We start from the raw sequence: 12568 nt of genomic DNA, 5'->3' as shown, positions 1-12568 counted from the left end.
TTACTTTGAATCACTTGCTGCTTTACGCTCAAAGATCTTTAAGAAAAACGCTTTACAGAGTTTCCGTTACACTGAGTCATTAACGTGTTTGAAAAATATTACTTTCATTTTATTTCTCCATATTATAATTTAAATGTACTTCTCATTTAAACGATAAACTGTAGTAATATTTCGATATTACTGAAAATCGTTAACATTATAAATACCGACATTTCCTGCTCAGATCGTTTACTACTCAGAATGTTTCGACCAAATTGTACCCATTGCATAGATTTTTTAGTAGTTCACGAAGATACCTTTTTCATTTTTAATATAGGCCTACTATAACGTTAACGGACAGTGTCTTTATGATTAATTTCTGGTTCAAATATAATAATCAGGGAAAATAATTTTCTGACCCATTGAATTTTTGCTCGCAAAAACATGTCTAGGCAACGATGGTTGAAAAGCTATGATATAACAATCCCCTGGCATTTGGGATCAAAACCTTACAATCCGGGTGGTATTTCAAGATAATGGCTTCGTCCCCTAATGCATAAATTCGCAATTCAAGTGCATGTTTAAGTACTAAAAATTATCAATCACAGTACTGTAAATATGATGCGAGTTTTCTTTAACGATTCTCAACACGTATGAGTATTAGTTGCTTACATGCAATTTCTCGTCTTCCACCTTTACACGCAATAAAATCTCGGATGTGCTTGATACTGAGTAATATTTGGTTGAAAACTAAATCACAAGGCCAAATCATTGAATAAAACAAGAAACATTATCTAATAGGTCACAAAGTTAAGTTACAGGACACTCCATATACCACAATGTTTTATAGGACCTGAAAAAATGCCTTAAAGTTTATTAAGTCTAAATCAAGTAAAATATCAGGTCATTTTCGTTAAAAAGTAGGCCACCAGCTTAAATCATAGATAGACCTTGCCTTGAAATATTGTTAAACTTGTGTGTTCTCTTTCATTGTTTCATCTGAGGTGATTTCTTGTTTGCCCTTTGTCTGTCTGTCTGTCGTTTATCAATCTATCTGTCACTCAATCCATCTGTCAGTCTGTCAGCCGCGATCATATATATATATATATATATATATATATATATATATATATATATATATATATATATATATATATACAGTGTGTGTGTGTGTATTTTCGAGTACATTTTAACTTCGTTTAAAAGAATCGGGTATTTTCAACTGTTACAAGCGGGTACATTTTGACTTTTTATTTTTGGGTTCATTTTGACCTGCAGAGAGAACTAAGGCGCTGGTTCAGAAAACTGTTTTGTCAGGGCTGCGGGTTCACTTCAAGGAGTAGACAATCTTTTTTTCTTTATTTTTAATTATTTTCAACGATATAATCTCAAAAATAAAACATATTCAAAGAAAAAGAAAAGAGAGAAACATTGTCCTCAGCAGGGAGCGAACCCGCGGCCAAAAGTTTTCTGAACGAAATAGCGCGCTCTCGGCCACTACGGCAATCGACCTTAAGAATGAGTACTTTCATGATAACCACTGATGATATCGTCTGCGTCCAAGTTCTTTCGGATCTGTTCTCGTATTCAAGCAATTTATGTTGTTCAAAACGCTCTTCGTGTTAATGGTTTGTACAGAACTTCCATCTTGAATTTTTGTGCGAAAGACGTCATTCAATTGTGCGTCATTCCGAGTTTTTTACGAACTGTCATCGGAAAGACACGCCAATAACCATCGACTAAATATATAAACACTGGCAATATTTGGTCATCCATACAAAATATTAAACTACGTTTTGCGGCAATTATTTTTCGAAGGATAAAGTGTCAGCATAAACCAAAAATATACAGGAGCTCTACAATCTGACAATGTTTCTTGGTCTTCTTTCTAATTAAAATAATGTTATTTTAGAGAAATAATGGAACTTTTAACTATTTTGTTCAGCTCCTTTTAGGGACTTCAAAGTTGCAACTTGAAACACCTTCAAAACATTTAATCTAGGTAACCTCTTCAGGGACCTTCTCTACACGTGGTCTGTAATATCATGGTAATGAATGCACATAATTCTGCTTGACCCCTTTGGAAGGTCCACAACAGCTAAAACATAAAACCTTTGAACGATTTTGCCTGATGGATTGGTCATTGGATTTTCATCAAACTTGGGCGTGGTTTACAAATTCGCAAAATTTTTGGTAATGGCAATATTTCAATTGTATTTAGAAAAGTTATTAAACGTTTTATCAAAAGAGGTTATTATCCATCTTCTTTGAGACACACCGCATGTTTGGTGTTCAGTCATTTTACAGTTGGACGCTACGCTTTCCTCTGAAATCCCACTGGGACTGAGCTATTTTGGTTTTTTGTCTGAAAGCTTGATTTGTTGGGCCCTTTATGCTGTTTCCCTTGTTACTCTGTCTTCTGCAAAGGCATTGAGTACATGCGTTTTAAGTATTTAAGGATTGCATTTATGTAAATACATTAGTACATTTTTGTGTTTTACATTGCATGCCTTCTGTTGCCTTTTCGTATGTTAGGGCTTAACTCGGCGGGGATAACTATTCTTTACATTGCCCTGTGACTTTGGAACATGGTGTGGGTAAGAGTCAGGTTAGGTCAACATAAACCGTTCCAAGGGGCTGCCCTTATGTGTTCCTTAATTTGTTTCTTTTATCCTTGAGTGTTTGCTTTGTGTGAGTGTGTGTGCAGGTCTTGTGTGCGTCCGCGTGCTGGATTTACATTTGGGGAGGCTGCGTTTTAAGAAGGCGGCCTTTCCTTTTCGATATTTACCCTTGTTTTGTCTGTATCATCCGTAGGTCGACCTTTCTCAGTTTTATTCATGTTGTTTTTTGAATGCCCTAAGGGCTCATCAGAGTTTAAATTTGACATTCCATCTCTTAAAAGACTTCTTCCTATTACCCACCAACCTTGAGTGAAAGCAAGATAAAATGTAAAATGGCAAGGGTCAGTTGAGCAACTGTGAGCCTGATTTTCCTCTTGTCTTATATAAACGTACACTTCTTTACGAATGATGGTTAAATTTGCTGATAAGGTGAAATTTGCCTGAGCTGCATTATGAGGATGTAGTATATTGTTTTGCTCATGTTAGACGGTCTGTACAGAACCGTCTGTCGGTAGACTACCTGGTGTCCAGTCAATAACAAGATATTAAACCTCAGAGAATGATTGCATGTGGTCAGTAAATGTCAGTAGGTCACAAATCAACACAATGACCCCGAGACTAAAAATACTTTCTGTTAAGGAGATGTAGAATGATTGGGCAATCTGACTAAAGTACAAATCCTATTACGCTACGCATAGGATCTGACAACGAGCTATTGATAGCCTCGTTCTGACGACCTTCCGCTAGCCAATCGAAAGCTAACTTGCATAATTATGCAAGCCTTGGCTTTTGATATCTACAATTTCTATGTCGAAAGATGTCAGATAGCCGGTTAGCTCGGTCGGTAGGGCACTTGCTCTGTAAGCTAGAGGTTCCAGGTTCAAACCCTGGATTGACTGCAAATTTTTCTTACTCTTTGACATTCGAACAAATTGTCTGATTGGTTAGAATAAAAATAGATTTGCGAAAATAAAAATAGCAATACTGGAAATCTAAAATATACAGAAGACGAATGTGAATGGGTCGTTCTCAGATCTTCGTTTAGAAGATCAAGTACTTTAGTCAGATTGAATGATTGGGTTTACGGTGGTATTTATCCATAGCATTTACACTTGATAATTCTTAATGTCCAAGGAGTCAGTTTTTCTTTGTTTGTTTGTTTGGGGTTTGACGCCGTTTTTCAATAGTATTTTACTCATGTAATGGCGGGCAGTTAACCTAACCAGTGTTCCTGGATTCTGTACCAGTACAAACCTGTTCTCCGTAAGTAACTGCCAACTTCCCCACATGAAATCAGAGGTGGAGGACTAATGATTTCAAACACAATGTCGTTTATCAAATAGTCAGATATCAAACTGCATAGGATAGTTGCCTTTGGATGCTACATTAAATAATCGTTCCACGAGTCAATGGGTTTTATGTTCACGTCAAAGTGACCTTGAGATTAAACACAAGCTTTGAATCAGCCAGCACATGCACCTCGGTTGTCAATCTTCATCGGGTGTCTTTCGTGTCTGTATTATCCTGTTTCGAGTCGGCTGTATTGAAACTTTGAACATAATCTCTTCTAAATCTAGAGCGACATGTTTTAAAAGTTATCTAGCAGAAAACGTTCTTGGCTAACTACTAAAATACTCATAATATTGCCAAAATTTAATTTTGCCTTCCTATAGATCTAGATTTTATTATCAGTTACTTTAACACGACTCGCCATAATTGCTTAATAAACATATAGCAAACAAGCTGTATATGAATTTTCGATACGATATGAATCGCTGATACATTTTACCCCCTACGATTGTAACACAGGAGATTCTACTTCTGTTCCCTTACATATGAATTATTCCAAGCCCAAAATGTTGTAGAAAAACGTAACAAAAACATTATTATGTTAAAAAGTTGTACTAACTTATGTGCAGGGCCGTAAATAACCGTCATAATGATGCTACGTCATACAAACACTGGGTCAAATAACAAACATTGATGATTTTGTTCATAATTAGTTTGCGAGCTGATAGACTACTGGATAAATAAATATATCTACTTCTCAAATTTCTAATAAGAAACAAATTTCTAAAAGTTCCGTTGGGTATCGGCTATGCAATAAAATCTGTAAAAAGATCCTTTCGAAGAATAGAGAGCAACCAAGCAGAATAATAGCAAACACTGTTTGACTGAGTCTGTTCATGAGAGGTAATGAAAAATGCCTCTCATGCAAAGTAGCCCCGGCTTAAGCGAAACTCTATTACACATCCGTTGAATAGACTCGATGATCCTAAAGGACCAGAAAATATAACAACACAAAATTCACGTACTGGAGACACACGGCACTAAAAGATTGCTGTTGTGATATTTATTTATTTATTTAAAAAACAGATCACTTTGAAGCATAGACTGCACAACCAAGCAGAATAATCGCAGACTCGGTTTGATTGACTCTATTTATGAGAGGTAATGAAAAATGCAACACCTCTCACGCCCCCCTAGCACTGGCTTAAGCGGAACTCTATTACAAATAAATTACATTGACTCTTATTAAACATTGGGGTAAATTGTAACAGCGTATGACCCGAATGGCCTTTTATGCAGAAGATGTAGTACTGTAAGGTAAGAATTATTTGGGTTATTAGAATCGAAATAACATGTTCCAATAATTGTATCAGTTAATATAATTTGGGCTGTCGTTTGGATGCAAATATTCAAATCACTCGTTTTACCCAAACAAACACGTGTTAATTTGTATTCTGAAAAGATAGAGTCCTGTGGACGGGATCAAAAAACTTTATTCAAAATGACAAAGAATCTTCTTGGTAGAGACGCGGAGGCAAGTCACGGTACAGTATAAATGAAAATAATCCCCGCCAGGTGAATCTCAAACACACACAATTGAAACGAAACAAAGGCTTGGCATGTAAAACAGAAATAAAATGCTCCTGTATAAAAATAAAAAGCAAACCTTAATATCCAGAACGTATGCACTCAATGCTTTTGCAGAAGACAGGACAAACACCCGAAATGGTCTGACGAAACAGGCCAGAAGACAGAAATTAATACAGTTCAGTCTAGGTGAGATTTAAAAACTGCTTATCTCAGAGTCTTCGCTCCCCTCTTCCGTCAGACACAATCACAGAGGGAAGCGTAGTGTCCAACTGTAAACGGGTTGAACGCTAAACATGCGGTGTGTCTCAAAACAGTAACCCTATTTTGATCAAACGGTTTATAACTTTGCCAAATACAGTTAGAAGAATACTTTGATTCAATATTTTACGAAGTTAATAAACCACAACACCATAAAAATTGGGTTTTGTAATACCTACTCTCAGAAGTCTTGCCGAAGAAGTTTATTTGTAATATATATTGATTACGTTCATTGAAATCCTTTGAAACCCTCGACATGACTCCAAGCTCAGGTAAACCGACTAAATCGAGAAATATATACCCTTTAAAAGTAGACCGAGGTACATCTCAATACAAATAGGGAAAATTACCATATAAAAATTAAACTCATCCCTCTTGTCATAAATGTTGGTACATGTATGTATTATATTGTCATAAACAGAGAGATGTATATCTAAAAATGAAGCTGCAGTATTTGAATTGTTAGTTTTATTTAACCTGGGCTCTCGAGGATAATGAGTACATGTATCCACTAATTAAGCAAAAGACGGATTAACCATATCAAGAATACCAGATAGCGTGATGTATTATCATATGCAGTAATAATGTCTTTCCTGCGTATCTGGAGAAAGACCCAACATTAAGTATCTTTCATAACAATATAAAAACAAATCTGCGACTAAAGGTGCGCAGTTTTTCCCCATAGGAAAACCAATTACTTGCCTGAAAAAGCATCCCAAATCTGACGTAAATTTTGTTCAATAAAAAAGGAAAGGGCTTTACAAAATTGGTTTGTAGCATCCTTTTCAGGTCTTCTCAAGTGTGTTCCAATGAGTTTGTTTTGACTTCTTGTACGGTAGCTATAACTTAAAACAGAAAAATGTAAACAACTATTTCTCATCAACAGTTTCATGTAACTTTTCTACATTCATATATTGAATATTGGATCTCTTACCAGTTGGTACAAATGGTGCCACGGCTAAACATAAAACCTATTCCGAATAACTTCTCTTGAAGCTTTTGATGGATCTCTGCAAACTAAATATGTGACATCCTTGACAAAACTTCTCTCGGATATGTTCAATGATTTTCTTTGAGTCGCCAAAGCTATACATAAAAACCCTTGAAATAACCTCTTCTTGTGAACTGCTTAACAGCTGTGTAGCATTTGGTCTCAAATTTGTTCTATTGAGACTGTTTGACACTTTGTAGGGGCCGCTACATCGTAAAGCAGAAACACATTTTTATGAACAGTCCGCCAATTTTGGCATGTCGCATCCTTGTATAGACCTTTCTCAAGTTTGAAATAATTATATCACAGCTAGAAAAAGAAATCGCCTTGATCAACATTTTTTATTGAACCGCTGGATTGGATCTTCGGCACGCTTAATAAGAAGTATCAATGAAATAGAAAAATCAATTTAAAACGACTTCTCGGAGTTATTCAATTGAACCCACTAAACTGCACTTAAGTGTCACCAAAACTTCAACTATAAACACATTTTAATGACTTTTTCCAGCACCACTTGATACATATTCACGAAATCTGGCCCCAGTTTCACGAAAAATAAATAAGCAATTACTTAGTTAGGTCTGTTTTTTTCATGCCTCCAAAGGCAGGCATATAGTTTTTGAACCGTCTGTCCGTCTGTCCGTCTGTTGGTCTGTCCGCAATTTTCGTGTCCTGTCCATATCTTTGTCATCCATGGATGGATTTTCAAATAACTTGGCATGAATGTGTACCACAGTAAGACGACGTGTCGCGCACAAGACCCAGGTCCGTAGCTCAAAGGTCAAGGTCACACTTTGACGTTAAAGATCATTTTTCATGATAGTGCATTGATGGGCGTGTCCGGTCCATATCTTTGTCATTCATGCATGGATTTTAAAATTATTGGGCATAAATGCGTACCACAGTAAGACGACGTGTCGCGCGCAAGACCCAGGTCCGTAGCTCAAGTCAAGGTCACACTTAGACGTTAAAGGTCATATTTCATGATAGTGCAATGATGGGCATGTCCGGTCCATATCTTTGTCAATCATGCATGGATTTTAAAATAACTACGCATGAATGTGTGGTACAGTAAGACGACGTGTCGCGCGCAAGACCCAGGTCCGTAGGTCAAAGTGCATTGATGGGCGTGTCCGGTCCATATCTTTGTCATCCATAGATGGATTTTCAAGTAACTACGCATAAATGTGTGGCACAGTAAGACGACGTGTCGCGCGCAAGATCAAGGTCTGTAGTTCAAAGGTCAAGGTCACACTTAGACGTTAAAGGTCATATTTCATGATAGTGCATTGATGGGCGTGTCCGGTCCATATCTTTGTCATTCATGCATGGATTTTAAAATTATTGGGCATGAATGTGTACCACAGGCCGTAGGTCAAAGGTCCTAAACTCTAACATCGGCCATAACTATTCATTCAAAGTGCCATCGGGGGCATGTGTCATCCTATGGAGACAATTCTTGTTTTTTCAAAAGCTTGATTTTTTCCTGTATGCGTCTTAAATATTGACTTTTTTACCTATATCAGAACCTTATATGGTTATTTCATAGATCAAAACACAATTATTTTGAACTTTACAAAAAGCGAAGAAATTAGATATAAACTTAAGCATATACTTAAGTTTGTTATATTGTCCTAAACAGAAATCATCATATTTTGCGTGATTGAAATAAGTACTGCACATAAATACTACTAACCAAAGTGTAACTGAGCTATAAATATATCGTTATAGCAAAAAAATCAAAATTAAAAAACAAAAACTTGAGGAATAGTATGATTTTAAAATTACAGACTTAACTAAGTAATTACTTGACGTCTGTAGCATCATCAGATGCCTTTTTTACGTTTGTTTAAATGGTACCGCTCAAATAACTAGAAAAATATATTAAAACTACTTTTTCTCATAACATGTTTGATGGGTTATCATACGTAGTCTGCCACATTATTGCATAGATCTTTTTATTTTTATAGAATGGTTCGGGTGAACTATTTTTGGGGCCGTTTTCTTAAAAGTAGAAGAAGAGAATTATATTTGAAGACTCTTTCATTAATACGAGGGTCCTGTAAAAAGTTTTGTCACTAATGGGTTTCCGTAGTTTTATCCCAGGTATTTTTAAAACGCTTCATTACGCTCGAATGGTGTGTCCAGTGTCTAACGATATCCGTTTATTTCCTGCAAATTGCTTTTCAAATGACCGTTATTTCAAATTGAAATGCATAGTCATATACTCTGGTCAATGTACTTTTCACATGGTAAAATGGACGAAAAAACTGAAATTCGTAGCTATTTAAATGCCACATTAGACTTAATATAGATTCAAATTTAAGCCGATACAGTAAACCTCGATTATAAGGAACAGCTCGGGACCTTTAAAATGTGTTCCTTATAACGAGGTTCCTTATATCCGTATAGCGAACTAGTTCCTTGTAACCGAAGTTGGTATAACGAACACAATTTGTATAGCGAACACTATTTGAATAACGTTTGAAAATTGCTACGTGTTCTCACTTCGGGCCGACCATGAATCTTTATGTGAGGAATTTGCGAGTCTCTGTCTATTCTTTATAATGATCTTGCACAAGGAAATTCTACACTTAAAATTACCAAACAAAAAAGCCAAGAGAATATATTTCGTATCGTATCCATTTTCAAAACAATGTGAGACAATTATTGTTTACTTGATTCGATAACGGCTACAAAAAACAACACAACCAAGCTTGTGACTATCCTGCAAACATTTTAATTTCAATCATCATGTGATCCAATTATCGCGATTAACGATGAACTCAAAACTCTTAAGTAAGCCACGTGTTAAAAACCAAATTATTTGTTACATAATCAGAGTGGTTTGTCGCATGTTGATTAGATAACGTAAACACACAATACCACATGTACCTTAATCAATCATTCACCTATTGGAAAATGTGGATCTCTGACTGGCCAGGAGTAAAAAGAGTCATCGTTAACTCCGCCTTTTGATCGACAGAGCGCAACTGTTTTCCGTTAAATAATTCATTGTGTATTGAACAATATGCGTCCTGGGGAATCGCGTCTGGGATTTTCTAGCATCCTTTTCAAACAAGTATGCGTCTAAATAAATTATGCAGAATTAAGCGTGTTGTAATATTTGGTTAGGTTGATTATAATACTTTTTGTGAGTCTCTACAAATGTAGGAATATAGATTAAACAGTGTGTTATCTACGAGTATATAGACTGAAGCATAATACTTATCGTCTAGTATTTGGTAAATGTTAAAGATGAAATTCTAGTTTTTCAATTTATCGTGTCCGTGAATTTATAAACTATAGATCATAGTAATGAAATTATTTGGGTTTATGTGCGTGAAAGTGCTGACGTAACTCTGACGTCATTAGCGATTCACTTGTTTATTTCCGGCTTTAAATATTTTATATTTTTTCTGTTCGCTATAACCGAGGTGTTTTCCATTGAATTATGTACTTTGGGACAGGAAAAAGTGTTCCTTTTAACCGAGAGTTCCTTATAACCAAGTTCCCTATAACCGAGGGTTTTTATATTGAATAAAGAAGGAATAAGATCGGGGAATTGAAAACTGTTGCTTATAACCGAGTGTTCTTTATATCCGAGTTCCTTGTAATTGAGGTTTACTGTATTATTTGATGAATTGTGATGTACATACGGAACTCAGGCCAGGTTTAGGTGGGTTAGAGCTTTGTTTTAAAAGCTGGGACATTATCAGTCGAAGATTATACCCAACCAAAAATCTGTAACCAAGGCGAACATCGCTGCTGTAAAAGTTGTGGTTGAATAGGATGCGATGCGCGATTGTCGGTGAAAGATATAGCCAGCTGAACTGGCATATTAGAAGACAGTGTGCAAACAAATCTGAAAAAGCGTTTAGACCTGAGAAAGGTTTGCTCTAGGTGGGTAATTCATTTGCTCACAGAGGAACAAATAAAACAACGCCTTAAATGTGTCCGGGACCTGTCGAATTGTTAATAGAGAATAAAGGGCAAGGTTTTGAGACAATAATGGACTGACATATAGGGCAAGTATAGGATTAAAACAGTAATATATGATATTAGACTATTGGTTTATCATTGATGGTTATACGTTGATAAAGAACCCTGAAAATAACAAAATATCAGTTAAGTGGGTGTACTATTATAAAAGATGTATGCAATTTACTTCAATTCTAGAGGGCCAGTCATTCAAGTGCCTTGACTCTACAAGAACTCTGTACTAAAGAAAGTGAAAGAGTTCAACAATAAGACACGTCCAAGCAAAGGATGGACAGGAGTCCATATCATACACGGCAACGCCTCCTCTCACAAGTACGAGGTTGTTAAGTCTTGTTTTGCTTCTGAAATAGTGGAAGATGTAAAGTATCCGCCTTAGTCACTTCACATGAGCCCCTGTGAATTTTCTTTTATTCCAAGGCTTAAAAAATGCTTTTTGGAAAGAAATATAAACCCAGACGTTCTCTTAACAGCACCATTTATCACTACCTCCGACAGATACCAGAAGAAGACTGTTTGTGTGCTTTTCACGCTTGGGTAAAAATATTACAACAATGTGTTTCGATGAAGGGAAAATACGAGGGGTGTTCAAATATGAATGCAACTAGGCCAGTTTTCAGAAGTGCTTAACAAACAATGCCAAAATAACATGAGCAAATCTATATGCCCCCACCACTCATTCGGGGGGCACAAACATGGTATTAGACCATGGTCAACTAGAATGTGTCTGTAGGATACAGTGTGTGCCCTCTCACTGGTACATTTGTCACAAATAAGGTGAAATAACTCAAATGTCTGCAGTCTTAACTCATTAATACCTGCAGCCATACCGCCGCTTAATTACTGGTATCAATTTTCCGATACATTCCTGAGCCACTTATCAATTTATCTGCTTTGTAAGCCTGTAGATTTCACTGATAATCAATAATCGATAAGATCTAGGCATCCTTTGATCAATATTAGGGACAAACATCTGTTTATAACAGATGAATAAAACTAAACTTTTCACATCCGATACTACAATTTATGATCTATTCAATAATTTAAAATTTACCATTATCTTAATTGAAATAACATGAATATGGAAAACTGCAATATTCAAGAAAGATTTGACATAGAAAAACAGTCATTATTTGATTATTTTATATTTATTCAAATATCATCTACTGCTTAAATTTAAAGCAAATGACAATATGAAAGAACAGAATTATACTTTATTTGATAAAATAAAAAATACTGAATAAAAAAGAATGACTCTGCAGTATAATTGAATGAGAAGATAAAACAGGCAATACTTAGAAACAACTTTCTAGTTGAGATATTTAGTGATGAGTATATTGATCCTCGGCATACACGCCTGTTATCTTTTGACGGATAAATACGACATGCGGTAATCGATAAGAGTAAAAATGAACGCATAAATGCGATCTGCGTCCTTAATGAGTGAATGGGGTATAGCCTCAAAAAAAGAAATATGAGAAGGATTCATTATTCTATACCATATACTTTTTGAACTATGAGCATCAGAAACAAAAAGTCCACTATTTTGGCTATTTTATGGGCCATAACTCTGTAATAAATGCTAAAATTCTCAAGAAGAATGCCAAGTGTGCAAGGTCACGTTATGATCAAGGCTCATGCAAGGTTTCATGAATTTACATTAAATATTTTCTGAGTGAGGCACATAATTAGGTAAAAATGTGCATTTTTTGACTATATCAGGGGCCGTAACTCTAAAAATAGGGGGCGGACTCAGATGAAAAATAGCAGGTGTGCAAGTTTATATCATGATAAAGACTCATGCAAGGTTTCATCAATTTATATCAAATACTTTCTTAGC

General features: G+C 35.8%; 1 protein-coding gene across 1 annotated transcript in view; it reads left to right on the top strand.

The window, feature by feature from the left end:
• Positions 1-12568, top strand: part of LOC128554257 (uncharacterized) — a 38553-nt gene that overhangs the window by 19776 nt on the left and 6209 nt on the right. The window lies entirely within an intron of this gene.

The sequence above is a fragment of the Mercenaria mercenaria genome, unplaced genomic scaffold (assembly GCF_021730395.1).
Source record: "Mercenaria mercenaria strain notata unplaced genomic scaffold, MADL_Memer_1 contig_4878, whole genome shotgun sequence".
NCBI lineage: Eukaryota > Metazoa > Mollusca > Bivalvia > Venerida > Veneridae > Mercenaria > Mercenaria mercenaria.
Note: the sequence above shows the minus strand (reverse complement) of the source record. Positions and strands in the feature narration are given on the sequence as shown.